General features: G+C 40.3%; 1 protein-coding gene across 3 annotated transcripts in view; it reads right to left on the bottom strand.

The window, feature by feature from the left end:
* Positions 1–15875, bottom strand: part of Nkain3 (Na+/K+ transporting ATPase interacting 3) — a 669681-nt gene that overhangs the window by 11783 nt on the left and 642023 nt on the right. The window lies entirely within an intron of this gene.

Genomic DNA, 15875 nt, shown 5'->3' on the forward strand with positions numbered 1-15875 from the left:
GCTTTCCAGATCAGTTTGTGGCAGTCCAGATAGGGAGACAGCTGACAGCCACAGGACTATGGGATGAGGTGGACTCACTGTCTCGGAAGGGAAGGCACTATATATCCCCAATTTACTAGCCATACTCCCGTAGCCTCTTCATGATACCGGTCTTGGTCTGAGAAAAATCGTGGACCTGGCTCCCTCACCAATATCCTATCCTGGGATATATAGCATTACATATTCATTTGCCTTGGTCACTGTGCCTAAATATTTGGTGGGGAAAGAGAAAGAAAGCAAAACAAAACAACACATCCCACCACTCCACCAGGAGGGAAAAAACAAACAAACAAAAAAGCTCTTCTTGGCAGTGTCTTTCAGATGAGATTAACATTCAGTCCATGGAGTAGGTAAAGTTTATCTTTCTCCACAGTGTGGGTGGACGTTGTGGGATCATTCGAAAGCCTCACCACACAGTGAGGTTTTCTGAGTCACAGGGGGCTCTCCTGTCAGGTCATTTGTAACATTGACTTAGTCCTGTTCTTCAATCTGCTAGCCTCAACTGCAGATTGAAGACTTTCCAGGCTCAATTACTGCATAGGCCAGTTTCTTAACATCTCTACCAACTCTTTCTTCTTTCCCCCTCTATCCTTTACCCCCATACCTCCTGTTTCAGTTCCTGCTTCTGTGTCTCCAGCAGCACCCCCCTATCCCAAAACCACCAATGTAAAGTTTGCTTGTCTGGCCAATCCCAAAGCACTACAACCCTCCTGTGTGAATCATTCCGGTCTCCACATTTTGAACAGAGTGTTCCCACAACTTCTTTTGTAGCCTTTGGAATGCTTAGATGTGAACGGTGTGTCTGTGCTCAAAGTCAAAGTCAGCTTCAGCACCATACCTGCATAGCCAGGTAGAGTGTGTTAGCTCTCTCCATCTCTCTCTGCGAAGCTTTAGCTGGTCTAAACCTTAACACTCATTTGACAGCCCAGGGGAAACTGGCCTCTGTACACTTGTACTAGTGCTTAGCTTGCCATGTCTCATTCTGCTACAAGAACTCAGGTGAGCTCTATACTTCCCTATGTGCGGCTAGTGGCCACTCAAGACACTTTCTACCCTGCTCATCGAAGTCATAAGAGTTTTTCCCTCCCAAAATAATTGTAGTGGCTATTCCTGGTTGTCAACTTGACTATATCTGGAATGGACTTCAATCCAGAATTGGAAGGCTCACCATGACCCTAATCTGGAGGCTGGGAGATAGAAGTTTCTGATCTGGATCTTGGTATGGAGATCTTGAGGCACAGTGGCTATGGATTCCAGAAGATTAAGACAGGGAGATCCCTGAGTTCAAGGTTATCTGGGATTAAAGGTGTGGTGGCACACACCTTTAATCTGGGCTACACCTTCGGATGGAGATATATAAAGGCATTTGAAGAAGGAAGGCTCTCTCTCTCTCTCCTTCGCCTGCTTGCCATTTGGGACTGAGCAACATCTTGGCCTTCCCTTCACACAGCTGCTGCTAACCATTGTTGGAGTGTTTGACTACAGACTGTAAATCATCAATAAGTTCCTTTACTATATAGAGACTACCCATAAGTTCTGTGACTCTAGAGAACCCTGACTAACACAATAATCCTAAGCACCTGACAAGGAAAGCTGTTTCACACTACTTTCACTGTCTAGACGTTTCTCTCCCACTCGTGTAGCTCAGTGACTTCATTGCTTGGGATGCACTTTTCAGTCATAATTTGAAATAGTTAAAAAAATCTCTGGCTTCTTACTTTTCCCTTTCTTGTGTCTCTCTTCTCTCCACAAATTGTGTTTCCTCCTGCACAACCTAGGAGGCCCTTGGCCATCTGGAGTCTTGCTGCAGCGTTGATTCTGTGCTTCTGTTTCTTTGGAGTCTGAGTGGCAAGCTCCTAAGTCTAATCCTTGCACTCTGCATTTTAACTGTGATTTCCATGGGGACATAAAGAGATGTGATTATAAAAATAGGAATTTATGACTTCATACAGTCTTAAGTTAGCAGGAAGAGTGTAGGTTCTAAAGATCACGTCTCTGTGAACACATGAAGCTGGTTTCAATGAAGCTTGTTTGAGTGAAGTAGATTAAAGCAGGAGCCTTACTGTATCTAATATATGGGAGCCAAGGATACTACTGGATAGCAGTTTCACAGTGGAACAGACCTGATCCAAGGAATTACCTGGCCCAAAAAAGTGTGTGTAGAGGCCAGGATTACCTGTCTGACTATAAGAATATGCCTGCTTGTCTGCTTACTTTTACTTAGTCTCCACCACCTCAGTTCTTAATAATATTTAATACATTTCATACCTGCATTGCTCCAATTACCCAGAAATATTCATTATAGTAGATTTGTTTAAATGATAATCCACATTACATTAGACCATTATGTCTCCTCAATCTATTTTAATTATTAAGATTTTCCCATAATTAATTTTTTTCTAATTAATTATGGACATCAAGATTTGGTTCATGTTACTAAATAGAGTAGTTCAAGGTCAGGCTTGACTTTACAGACAGGCATCTGGTTGGTGTCCATATCTGGTTGGTGGTGGTATACATGCATTTTTTTATGTGGCATAGAAATAGTTATAAATGAGCAATAGGTCTAGGTATTGATTTTGGATCCTTAAACTCATGACTCTCCTCACTTTCTTGCTTTTAAATAGGTGCATGAATAAAGTTTATTAATGGCTAGATTAACCCAGCCTCCAAAGGCAGAGAAAAAGCAGATGGCAAGACAATGATGCTAATTCAATGTGTTCCTGGTAATCTTGCAATAATTTTTCTTTCTACTTGTTTTCTAAGTTTCTTGGTGTTATGTCTGGTGTGTGTGTGTGTGTGTGTGTGTGTGTGTGTGTAGTGTTGCACGTGCGCTTTGTCAGATATGTGGAGGTCAGAGACAGTTTGCAGAAATCTTCCTTTGCTTCTGCCATCTGTGTTTGAATTACATTAAAAACACTATTACACTATTTCAAGTCTTTGGAAAAACAATACTAGAAATAAGCAAGGACAGAACTCTCTCTCTCTCTCTGTCTCTGTCTCTGTCTCTGTCTCTCTCTGTCTCTCTCTGTCTCTCTCTGTCTCTCTCTCTCTCTCTCTCTCACACACACACAAAGAGAGACAGAGAGAGACAGAGACAGAGACAGAGAGAGAGAGAGAGAGAGAGAGAGAGTGTTCTGTCCTTGCTTATTTCTAGTATTGTTTTTCCAAAGACTTGAAATAGTGTAATAGTGTTTTTAATGTAATTCAAACACAGATGGCAGAAGCAAAGGAAGATTTCTGCAAACTGTCTCTGACCTCCACATATCTGACATAGCGCACGTGCAACACTACACACACACACACACACACACACACACACACACACAGTTGTAAAGAACTGATCTTTGAGAGGGGTGTGGTGGTGCAACCCTTTAATTGTAGCACCCAAGAGGCAAGAGTCTGAATTCTAGGCATGGTTGAGACCTTGCTGTGCTGAAACCACACACACACACACACACACACACACACACACACAAAACACATACACTGATTTTTAAAAGATGAATGGTTTGGTGACATGAGTGGACCTAAAATGCTGAGATGAAGCAATCCTTGTGTTATATGTACAGAAAATCCTGTCTCTCCTTTGGAACAACTAAGACTGCACTGAGTGTGTTGCCTTTGTAGTGCCCTTGAGATAGTTCTCAAAGGCTAATGTTTCTAAAACTGCTTTCTGTTTCCAGGGGCTGATGGTGGTTCTCAATGAGTGGGACTCCATGATTAGCAATGGAAAGAGTGAGACAGCCATCACTAGGAACAAAACTTAGTTAAGAGTTCTCTATGTACCACAGAGGACAGAGCTAGCATATTTTATACATCTTGCTTGGTAAGCTGTGAAAAGTGATCGAGGACAAATGGAAACAACATTAAGGAGAGTTATCATTTATTCATCTTTATTTTATTTAAGCTACTGTTGCTGACAATTAGTTACTATAAGTTTTTCTTCTTTTTTATTATATTTTTTATTTAAAACCATTTTAAATTTAAATATATTTCAGTCATATTCTTCCCAAGACCTCTGTCCTGTCAGATCCTCTCCTACTCCCTACCTAACCAACCTTAGTTCTTTCCTAAATAAACAAACAAAAACCCAATACAACACCCCTCCCAATCAAGAAAACAACATAAAATATTAACCCCTCAAAAAAAGTCAATAACCAACCAAACAAACAAACAAACAAAACCAACAACAATTCACCAAACTGTGGCCAAATAAAAGTTCTCTATGTACCACAGAGGACAGAGCTAGCATATTTTATACATCTTGCTTGGTAAGCTGTGAAAACTGATCGAGGAAAAAAGCTATGGAGTATATTATATGCTGATCAACTACTTCTAAACATGAGACATGCCCTTACATAAGACATGAGATATACTCAGTGTCAGTTCATTGGAGAAAGCCTATTTCCCCTCTCCAAACAGGGGTAAACGACAGTTTAGTTGTTAACCATTACCCTAGTTGCTAGATTTATTTCCTTCCTTCCTTCCTTCCTTCCTTCCTTCCTTCCTTCCTTCCTTCCTTCCTTCCTTGCTCCCTCCCTCCCTCCCTCTCTTCTTCCCTCCCTTTCTTCCTGTCTTCTTCCTGTCTATCTTTTCTCTCTCTCCCTCTCTTTTTCTTTTTCTCTTTTTTCTTTCTTTCTTTCTTTCTTTCTTTCTTTCTTTCTTTCTTTCTTTCTTTCTCTCTCTCTCTCTCTCTCTCTCTCTCTCTCTCTCTCTCTTTCTTTCTTTTCTCTCTCTATTTCTTTCTTTCACTCAATATAAATTAAAACATAGAGGATCAGTGGGAGCCATCTTGGTTCTGGGACTCCGCCGAAAAGTAGTCTGCACAGTTGAGAGTGTGCACACAGAAGCTGACAGCTTCTGGGGACAGGCAGGCCCACAGAGCTTCTGAGGCAGCACCCTTTTCGGGCTCCAGACATCCGACCACCTTCCCGCCCAGAGGACAGGTGTCCACCCAACCCAGGACACTTTTGCCTCAGGAACGGCTGGAGACATCTTGGTTCCAGGACCCCACCGAAAAGTAGTCTGCACAGGTGAGAGTGTGCACACAGAAGCTAACAGCTTCTGTGATAGGCTAACACAAAACAGCTTCTGGGAAAGGTTCTGTTTTGGACCTTCATCTTCGGCCAGAAGGGAGGTCCAAAAGCCAGATATCTGTGCACCTTCCCTGTAAGAGGAGACCTTGCCTGCAGAGAGTGCACTGACCACTGAAACTCGGAGGAGAGAGCTAGTCTCCCAGGTCTGCTGATAGAGGGTAACCAGAGGAACAATCTATAAACAGAGACAACTATAACAACTAACTCCAGAGATTACCAGATGACTAAAGGTAAACATAAGAATCTTACTAACAGAAACCAAGACCACTCATCATCATCAGAACCCAGCACTCCCACTTCGCCCAGTCCAGAGCACCCCTACACACCTGAAAAACTAGACCCGGATTTAAAAGCATATCTCATGATGAGGGTAGAGGACATCAATAAGAACCTTAATAACTCACTTAAAGAAATACAGGAGAACACTGCTAAACAGGTAGAAGACATTAAAGAGGAAGCACAAAAATCCCTTAAAGAATTGCAGGAAAACACAATCAAACAGGTGATGGAATTGAATAAAACCATCCAAGACCTAAAAAGGGAAGTAGACACAATAAATAAAACCCAAAGTGAGGCAACACTGGAGATAGAAACCCTAGGAAAGAAATCTGGAACCATAGAAACATCAGCAACAGAATACAAGAGATGGAAGAGAGAATCTCAGGTGCAGAAGATTCCATAGAGAACATTGGCACAACAATCAAAGAAAATGCAAAATGCAAAAAGATCCTAACTCAAAACATCCAGGAAATCCAGGACACAATGAGAAGACCAAACCTACGGATAATAGGAGTAGATGAGAATGAAGATTTTCAACTTAAAGGACCGGCAAAAATCTTCAACAAAATTATAGAAGAAAACTTCCCAAACCTAAATAATGACATGCCCATGAACATACAAGAAACCTACAGAACTCCAAATAGACTGGACGAGAAAAGAAATTCCTCCCAACACATAATAATCAGAACAACAAATGCACTAAATAAAGAGAGAATATTAAAGGCAGTAAGGGAGAAAGGTCAAGTAACATATAAAGGAAGGCCTTTCAGAATTACACCAGACTTTTCACCAGAGACTATGAAAGCCAGAAGAGCCTGGACAGATGTTATACAGACACTAAGAGAACACAAATTCCAGCCCAGGCTACTATACCCAGCCAAACTCTCAATTACCATAGATGGAGAAACCAAAGTATTCCACGACAAAACCAAATTCACACATTATCTTTCCACGAATCCAGCTCTTCAAAGGATAATAACAGAAAAAAACCAATACAAGGACAGAAACCACATCCTGGAAAAAGCAAGAAGGTAATCCCTCAAGAAACTTAAAAGAAGACAACCACAAGAACAAAACGCCAACTTTAACAACAAAAATAACAGGAAGCAACAATTACCTTTCCTTAATATCTCTTAATACCAATGGGCTCAACTCCCCAATAAAAAGACATAGACTAACAGACTGGCTACACAAACAGGACCCAACATTTTGCTGCTCACAGGAAACTCATCTCAGAGAAAAAGATAGACATTACCTCAGAATGAAAGGCTGGAAAACAATTTTCCAAGCAAATGGTATGAAGAAACAAGCTAGAGTAGCCATTCTAATATCTAATAAAATCAACTTCCAACCCAAAGTCATCAAAAAAGACAAGGAGGGGCACTTCATACTCATCAAAGGTAAAATCCTCCAAGATGAACTATCAATTCTGAATATCTATGCTCCAAATACAAGGGCAGCCACATTCATTAAAGAAACTTTAGTAAAGCTCAAAGTACACATTGCATCTCACACAATAATAGTGGGAGACTTCAACACACCACTTTCACCAATGGACAGATCATGGAAACAGAAACTAAATAGGGACACAGTGAAACTAACAGAAGTTATGAAACAAATGGATATGACAGATATCTACAGAATATTTTATCCTAAAACAAAAGGATATACCTTCTTCTCAGCACTTTAGGGGACCTTCTCCAAAACTGACCATATGATTGGTCATAAAACAGGCCTCAACAGATACAAAAATATTGAAATTGTCCCATGCATCCTATCAGACCACCATGGACTAAGGCTGATCTTCAATAACACAATAAATAATAGAAAGCCAACATTCACGTGGAAACTGAACAACACACTTCTCAATGATACCTTGGTCAAATAAAGGAATAAAGAAAGAAATTAAGGACTTTTTGGAGTTTAATGAAAATGAAGACACAACATACCCAAACTTATGGGACACAATGAAAGCATTTCTAAGAGGAAAACTCATAGATCTGAGTGCCTACAAAAAGAAACTAGAGAAAGCACACATTAGCAGCTTGACAACACATGTAAAAGCTCTAGAGCAAAGGGAAGCAAATTCACCCAAGAGGAGTAGACGGCAGGAAATAATTAAACTCACGGGTGAAATCGACCAAGTGGAAACAAGAAGAACTATTCAAAGAATCAACCAATCGAGGAGCTGGTTCTTTGAGAAAATTAAGATGATAGATAAACCCTTAGCCAGACTCACTAAAGGGCACAGGGAAAGCATTCTAATGAACAAAATCAAAACTGAAAAGGGAGACATAACAACAGATCTTGAAGAAATCCAAAACACCATCAGATCCTTCTACAAAAGGCTATACTCAACAAAACTGGAGAACCTGGATGAAATGGATAAGTTTCTAGACAGATACCAGGTACCAAAGTTAAATCAAGATCAGGTTAATGATCTAAACAGTTCTATATCCCCTAAAGAAATAGAAGCAGTCATTAATAGTCTCCCAACCAAAAAAAGCCCAGGACCAGATGGGTTTAGTGCAGAGTTCTATCAGACCTTCAAAGAAGATCTAATCCCAGTTCTTCACAAACTATTCTACAAAATAGAAACAGAAGGTACTCTATCCAACTCATTCTATGAAGCCACAATTACTCTGATATCTAAACCACAGAAAGACCCAACAAAGATAGAGAACTTCAGACCAATATCCCTTATGAATATCGATGCAAAAATCCTCAATAAAGTTCTTGCTAACCCGAATCAAAGAACACATCAAAACAATCATCCATCCTGACCAAGTAGGTTTCATCCCAGGGATGCAGGGATGGTTCAATATACGGAAATCCATCAATGTAATCCAGTATATAAACAAACTCAAAGACAAAAACCACATGATCATCTCGTTAGATGCTGAGAAAGCATTTAACAAAATCTAACACCCATTCATGATAAAAGTCTTGGAAAGATCAGGAATTCAAGGCCCATACCTAACCATGATAAAAGCAATCTACAGCAAACCAGTAGCCAACATCAAAGTAAATGGTGAGAAGCTGGAAGCAATCCCACTAAAATCAGGGACTAGACAAGGCTGTCCACTCTCTCCCTACCTATTCAACATTGTACTTGAAGTCCTAGCCAGAGCAATTAGACAACAAAAGGAGATCAAGGGAATACAAATTGGAAAGGAAGAAGTCAAAATATCACTTTTTGCAGATGATATGATAGTATATATAAGTGACCCTAAAAATTCCACCAGAGAACACCCAAGCCTGATAAACAGCTTCAATGAAGTAGCTGGATATAAAATTAACTCAAACAAGTCAATGGCCTTTCTCTACACAAAGGATAAGCAGGCTGAGAAAGAAATTAGGGAAATAACACCCTTCTCAGTAGTCATAAATAATATAAAATACCTTGGCTTGACTCTAACTAAGGAAGTGAAAGATCTTTATGATAAGAACTTCAAGTCTCTGAAGAAAGAAATTAAAGAAGATCTCAGAAGATGGAAAGATCTCCCATGCTCATGGATTGGCAGGATCAACATTGTAAAAATGGCTATCTTGCCAAAAGCAATCTACAGATTCAATGCAATCCCCATCAAAATTTCAACTCAATTCTTCAACGAATTAGAAAGAGCAATCTGCAAATTCATCTGGAATAACAAAAAGCTAGGATAGCAAAAAGTCTTCTCAAGGATAAAAGAACCTCTGGTGGAATCACCATGCCTGACCTAAAGCTGTACTACAGAGCAATTGTGATAAAAACTGCATGGTACTGGTATAGCGACAGAAGTAGACCAATGGAACAGAATTGAAGACCCAGAGATGAACCCACACACCTTTGGTAATTTGATCTTTGACAAGGGAGCTAAAACCATCCAGTGGAAAAAAGACAGCATTTTCAACAAATGGTGCTGGCACAAATGGTGGTTATCATGTAGAAGAATGCGAATTGATCCATTCCTATCTCCTTGTACTAAGGTCAAATCTAAGTGGATTAAGGAACTCCACATAAAACCAGAGATACTGAAACTTGTAGAGGAGAAAGTAGGGAAAATCCTCGAAGATATGGGTATAGGGGAAAAGTTCCTGAATAGAACAGCAATGCCTTGTGTAGTAAGATCGAGAATTGACAAATGGGACCTCATAAAGTTGCAAAGCTTCTGCAAGGCAAAAGACACCGTCAACAAGACAAAATGACCACCAACAGATTGGGAAGGGATCTTTACCTATCTTAAATCAGATAGGGGACTAATATCCAATATATATAAAGAACTCAAGAAGGTGGGCTCCAGAAAATCCAATAACCCCATTAAAAATGGGGCTCAGAACTGAACAAAGAATTTTCACCCGAGGAATACCGAATGGCAGAGAAGCACCTGAAAAAATGTTCAACATCCTTAATCATCAGGGAAATGCAACTCAAGACAACCCTAAGATTCCACCTCACACCAGTCAGAATGGTTAAGATCAAAAATTCAGGTGACAGCAGATGCTGGTGAGGATGTGGAGAAAGAGGAACACTCCTCCATTGTTGGTGGGATTGCAAGCTTGTACAACCACTCTGGAAATCATTCTGGCGGTTCCTCAGAAAATTGAACATAGTAATACCAGAGGATCCCACAATACCTCTCCTGCGCATATATCCAGAAGATTTCCCAATGGGTAAGAAGGACACATGCTCCACTATGTTCATAGCAGCCTTATTTATAATAGCCAGAAACTGGAAAGAACCCAGATGCCCCTAAACAGAGGAATGGATACAGAAAATGTGGTACATCTACACAATGGAGTACTACTCAGCTATTAAAAAGAATGAATTAATGAAATTCCTAGGCAAATGGTTGGACCTGGAGGGCATCATCCTGAGTGAGGTAACCCAATCACAAAGGAACTCACACAATATGTGCTCACTGAGAAGTGGATAGTAGCCCAGAAACTTAGGATACCCAAGATAAGATACAATTTGCTAAAGGCATGAAACTCAAGAAGGAAGACCAAAGTGTGGACACTTTGCCCCTTCTTAGAATTGGAAACAAAGCACCCATGGAAGGAGTTACAGAGACAATGTTTGGAGCTGTGACAAAAGGATGGACCATCTAGAGACTGCCATATCCGGGGATCCATCCAAACGCTGACACCATTGCACACACTAGCAAGATTTTGCTGAAAGGACCCAGATAGAGCTCTCTCTTGTGAGACTATGCCGGGGCCTAGCAAACACAGAAGTGGATGCTCACAGTCAGCTATTGGATTTATCACAGTGCCCCCAATGGAGGAGCTAGAGAAAGTACCCAAGGAACTAAAGGGATCTGCAACCCTATAGGAGGAACAACATTATGAACTAACCAGTACCCCTGAGCTCTTGACTCCAGCTGCATATGTATCAAAAGATGGCCTAGTTGGCCATCACTGGAAAGAAAGGCCCATTGGACTTGCAAACTTTATATGCCCCAGTACAGGGGAATGCCAGGGCCAAAAAGTGGGAGTGCGTGGGTAGGGGAGTTGGGGGGAGGGTATGGGGGAATTTTGGGATAGCATTGGAAATGTAAATGAGTAAAATACCTAATAAAATATTAAAAAAATTAAATTAAAACATTATAAGACAAAACAAAAACTATCACATTGAAGTTGGACAAGACAAACCAACAGAAAGTAAGGAACCTAAGAAGGCACACGAATCAAAGACCCACTCTTTTTCACACTCACGAATCCCATGAACAAAACAGCAAACTGGGAGCCATCATAAAAGTGAAGGGAACCTGCTGCCTTAGTGTCTGTGAGTTCATATGAGCTCTGATCATGTTGATTTAAAGGGCCTTGTTTTCTTGGTGTTCTCCATCCCTCTGGCTCTTATATTCTTTCTGTCCCTTCTTTTGTGGTGTTTCCAGAGATCTGAAGGGTAAGATTTGATGGAGATATCCCATTTAGGACTGAGTATTCGAAAGTCTCCCTTTCTCTGCATAACATCTGGCTGTGTGTCTCTATATTTTGTTCCCATCTGCCGCAACTAAATCTTCTCTGATGACCACCAAATGAGGCACTCATCTGTGAGTCTAGCAGAAAGTCATTAAAAGTCATTTTATCATACATTTTCTTCTTTTTGTGGACTGGTGTTATTTGGTTTTTCCTAGGTCTCTGGTCTATGTAGTCTGGTTGTTGTTCACCCAGGCAGTATTAGGTATGGGTTCCATCCTGTGAATTGGGGTTTAAGTCAAATCAGCTATTTGTTGGTTACTCCACCAGCTCTGTGACACCATTGCACTAACATATCTTGCAGCTACTACTCTATTTAGATCAAGGGTTTTGTGGCTAGTTTGGTGTTTCTCTTTATCCTTTAATAGCATGTACAGAATCTTCCTGTTTCAAAGACTGTAGAATGTAGGGTGAAGGCTCTGTGTAGGCACAAACTCGACCTCTCCATGTTCACTGAGTTCTATAGGTGTTGTCTTCAGTAATGGGGCTTCACTGTCAGTTTGTGGAAAACAACATAGATTCTTGGCAACATCCAGGGTTGCTTGGGAATTTCTGAGGAGTCCCTTTGGAGAACAACTCAAGTAAATGCACCCCAATTCCCATAATGTACACATTGTTTGGTGACAAGTGGTACTCAGTTGGTGCTCGCTCTCTTTCTCCCATTATGGGCAATTTCATTTAAACTGCCTTCCTATATGTATGCATATATTTTAGGAAGTTTTTACTGTACTACATTTACATACTACCCCTCCCACACCCCTTAATTTTAGCTACCTTTTCTACCCTACCTGTTCCCTTTCACAACTTCTCTTTCTCCCAACTCAGTACTCCTACTTTTGAAGCCCTTTGAACTCTTATCTATCCATTCTATTTCCCTTTTCTAACTAGATCTGTTTCCTCTAGTCCCTTACCCTGTACCTAGCCACTCTGGTTTTCTTGATGGCAACTTGCTTATCACTGACTTTACAGCTACTATCTACATATAAACAAATATGCACTATACTTTTTGGGTCTTGGTTACCTCACTCAGGATAATTTTTTAGTTCCATCCATTTTGCTTACAAATTGCATAATGCCATTTAAAAAAGAGATAGGTGAGTAATGCTCTGTTGTGTAACTGTACCTCATTTTCTTTACCCATTCTTCTGTTGAAGGACATCTAGGTTTCCAATTCTGGGTTATGAAATTGGTATGTTGTTCTAAACAATGGACATAGTTGAGCAAGTGTTTTGTGGTAGGATGAAGTGTTGTTTGGGTATATGCCCATAGCTGGTATTACTGGATTTTGAGTCCATCTTGCTGAAAAACTGCCACACTGATTTCCAAAGTGGCTATTCAAGTTTCCACTCCCACTAGCAATGGAGGAGTGTCCCTCTTACTCCATATCCTCACCAGGAAGTGTTGCCACTTGTTTTGTTGATCTTAATCATTCTAGCAGGTGTATGATGGAATCTCAAAGTAGTTTTGATTAACATCTCCCTGGTGACTAAGGATATTGAACATTTCTTTACGTATGTCTGAGGCATTTGAGTTTCCTCTAGAATTCTTTTGTTTAGATCTGTACCCCATTTTTAGCTGAGTTATTTGTTTTCTTGATATCTAGTTCTTCTAGTTCTTTATATATTTTGGATATTAGCCCTCTATTGGATATGGAGTTGGTAAAAATCCTGGGTAATAAGACTGGGGATTTGATTTGATAGAGCAAAAGGAGAAGTGAAGGTCTGACATCAGCCTACCTGTTTTCCTGGCTGAAGTGGTGATAGCCATTTTTTAAAATAATAATGTGAAAATTCATTGTTCCGCCTTCTTACCCATCTCCCCTACCCCAGGTACTGTGATTGTACACCTGGTCTGTCTTACTAGCTAGAGCTCAATCAAGACACTAAATCTAAAATGATCTTGTGTGGAAACAATTCGCGATGGTATTGTTACTTATAGAAAAGTAGTATTCTCAGGAAAGAGAAATAGACATATTCTTCTTGGCATTGGTCTGGACTATTGGAGAAAACAATCAGGCAACGAAGGTACCTGCGTGCCAGTGTAGTCTTGAAATGGGGATTAGCTGCCTCTGCCTTTTAGTACTTAGAGGCAATAGGGGCCACTCAATCAGCAGTCGTCACAGAACATATAACAATTTTTGTGAAGAAAAATTAGTCTCCAGCAAAGACAATCAGACAAGTCAAGATACCACAGAAAAGTCAAGTTCTCCATTAGAATTCTTAGAAGAAGATTTTTAAAAAGTGGCAGGCAAGTTCAGAATAAATATCTCATTAAATCTCTCTAAGCGTAGCTCTGGGGCATCTTCCTCTTGGATGACTTCTAACAGATTCCGATCCAGCCTCACTTCTGCTGTACATTACAGATCTGGAACTCAGCTGCTATCTTTCTTTGACAAACTGCCTTGGTCTAATTACTTTTATGTGAAGAATTACTGCTACATGGAAGTTAATTTTCCTGCTATCCAGATGCTGTCTTTTGAATGGAAATACACAGTCACAATTTTGACAAACTTTAATTTAGTCACTCATTATGTTGTTCTCTGAAATTGCATCTCACTGTCATATATGGTTTTATGCCCTACTAGTTTCCTTCTCAAAGGTAAATGTACTTTGGCTAGTCCTTTCCCCTTGCTATTCTTATTGGCTCAATGTGTAAATGCTTCTTCAAAGCCCGGCTGGCCTCTAGAACCCTTGGTCCTCTTAGGCCAGAGTGGCTCTTGCTTTATGCCTTTAGCAGAGATAGAATCCTTTGTGAGCAGTAGTCAGAGAAGGCCTGGTAGAGACCCTCCTGGGAGTTAGTGTAAGGCTATGTTAACTGCAAATTGTCAGCCATGGAAAGATGATGGACTCCAGCATAAGCTAACTCCAGCCTTCCTCCCACAGTTGTAAACCCCACTCAGAAGACAACCACTGAGAGTGTTTCCTGTTTATGTATGAAGATTCATGTGTGAATGCATGTGTGTGTGTGTGTGTGTGTGTGTGTGTGTGTGTGTGTGTGTGGTTGTGCACATTCTGCATTTGTTTCAGGACTGAATGCCTTCCTCATTTACCTATCTTTCTAGAATCAATCAATCTATCTATCTATCTATCTATCTATCTATCTATCTATCTATCTATCTATCTATCTATCTATCTATCATTTATTTATGAAACATTCTCACTCTGTAGCCAAGGCTGGACTTGAATTCACAGAAATTCCCTCCTTTCTGCATTCTTCATGCTGGGATTAGAAGTGTGTGCCACCAAGCTTGGACTCCATCTTATTTTTATAAAGACCATGTTCCCTCAGTGTCATTTCCCAGTGAAAACATTCTCTACTAAGGGAAGCATAGCCATCTCCCTTCTGAAAAAAACATTATGGTGGGGATATTACTTTATGTTTAGTTTTTTCTATGTAGGTCTCTTCTCCCCAGTGATCAGCTTTAGAGGCCAATGCTCAATTGCTTTTTATCTTTCTATCCCCAGTTCCCAGGGCAGTGAGTGGTTCACATCATTGCAGTTCATCAATTAATGACTGCAAATTGAATTAAAGTGATATAATTAATAAGTGGGGCTTGATATCATTACTGTAAAAAAAAGAATAAAAACCCCCAGCCTTGTATGTGGGCTACATCAATCCCCAACACTGCTCTCGGCTATATATATTCACACAAGTTGATGCTGACACAGGCATATGGAATCTTCCTGTGCAGTTACTTGTATGGTGCTGCCTATGAATAGCTGTTAGCTTTTATCAATTCTTCAACAGAAAGGCACCTGTTCATACACAGGTGTCTGAGAATATGCTGAGAATTCTTTTGAATCTCTCAATAAAGGGGCTTCCTCAGGAAATCTGGCTTTATCTCCATGTAAATGAAAGAGCCTTATGAAAGTTTAAAATCAGTGGAGCATTCACTCTCTTCTTGACCAATTTAGTTCAGAAAACTGGCTTTTTCACTAAGATGATGATGATGATGATGATGTGTGTGTGCGCGCGCACGCGTGCGCACATACATACTATGCTATGAGTGTGCTGGGTATATTGCAATCTAATGTAACAGGCCTTAGCAAAAGAAACCAAGCATGTGACAGATGTTCACTAGATCAACGCTGAAACATTTTCGTACTGGGGAGGAATAGAGACTGATTTCCTACATAGTTCTATGCACAATGATTTCAATTCAAGCTCAGTTTGATTTTTCAGGTTCCCATCCCTTTCACGGCTGAAACGCTCTCCATATTCATATGATGTGTTAATAAGCATAATGTGTCAAAGCAGAGCCTTGTTCTGTAGCTTTTTGTAGCTGGTAGTTTATGCTAATGCTCCACTGAAGTGGTGACTATTCAAAAGTGAACCAGGATAGTGAGAAAACCCTTTGAGGGTTTGAGAGGTCTTGATCAAAGCCTGGTAGGTGATCTTGAGGATGTTTTATGTGCTCTCAATTCCCAGAGAGGAAGGGACTTCAGAGAACATAAAAGGAGGTTCCTTGCCCTCAGACATGCCACATGCACCTTG

This window comes from Mus musculus, chromosome 4 (genome assembly GCF_000001635.26).
Source record: "Mus musculus strain C57BL/6J chromosome 4, GRCm38.p6 C57BL/6J".
Classification (NCBI taxonomy): Eukaryota; Metazoa; Chordata; class Mammalia; order Rodentia; family Muridae; genus Mus; species Mus musculus.